At 31.1% G+C, this 823-nt stretch overlaps 1 protein-coding gene across 1 annotated transcript in view; it reads right to left on the reverse strand.

The window, feature by feature from the left end:
- Positions 1-358: 358 nt before the first annotated feature.
- zdhhc1 (zinc finger DHHC-type containing 1) overlaps positions 359-823 on the reverse strand; it is an 8,508-nt gene continuing 8,043 nt past the window's right edge. Inside the window, exon 10 of the mRNA XM_060071541.1 lies at positions 359-823. This exon is cut by the window's right edge and continues 860 nt beyond it. The gene's annotated coding sequence lies outside the window, so the exon portion shown is untranslated.

Raw genomic sequence — 823 nt, forward strand, 5'->3', positions numbered from 1 at the left:
ACCTCGTCCTCCATTGACCTGTACAGGGAAACAAAAACTTTGGTTTCAGAAAACAGAAACTTCTGTTTCTCGATGCAGTTCAATGGAGGACATTTATTATATATTTTTATATAAATATATAATAAATGTATAATCTGCAGAGAAACAGAATTTACGAGATCAAAATGGTCTCACAAGGTAAGGTTCATATTGTGGTGAAAACATCAGTCTGCATCCTCAACTCTGTTAACTTAAAAGAGTTCACACTGAAGGTTGATCATTGATGTCATTGGTCTGGTATTATTATCCACTGGAAGGTAATCATCTGTTAGTAATAATTAACACAATGGGTAAAAAGCGTTTTAATTAATCTGAAACATCAATAATAACAGTTTATTATCATCTGTTACAACGGTTATAAAGTTCCAAGAAAAGCTTTCTAATCTCTGATTAGAGTGTGTTTTAAATAACACTATGGCATTAAAAAGAAACCTTTTAAATATAACATTAAAAAAAAACGTGCACAGGTATAAAACATGTGTTTATTAATAGACACATAGGTATAAAACATGATATAATAATATATATTATTATAATATAATTCATTATTATAATATATATTATAAAATATAATAAAGAAAAGACTCAAAAAGATGCCAATGCCTTCATCAAAACTGTGAAGTCCCAGGGATCTTTGATCAGAACGATGAACACCTATAGTCTATGGTTACAACTTACCACCTATCTGATGCAGTCTATGGTGAAGACCTATCCAATAAAGTCTATGGTGAACATCTATCCGATACAGTCTATGGTGAACATCTATCCACGAAGGGCTGCTCCA

Source organism: Gadus macrocephalus, chromosome 14 (assembly GCF_031168955.1).
Source record: "Gadus macrocephalus chromosome 14, ASM3116895v1".
NCBI classification, from domain to species: domain Eukaryota; kingdom Metazoa; phylum Chordata; class Actinopteri; order Gadiformes; family Gadidae; genus Gadus; species Gadus macrocephalus.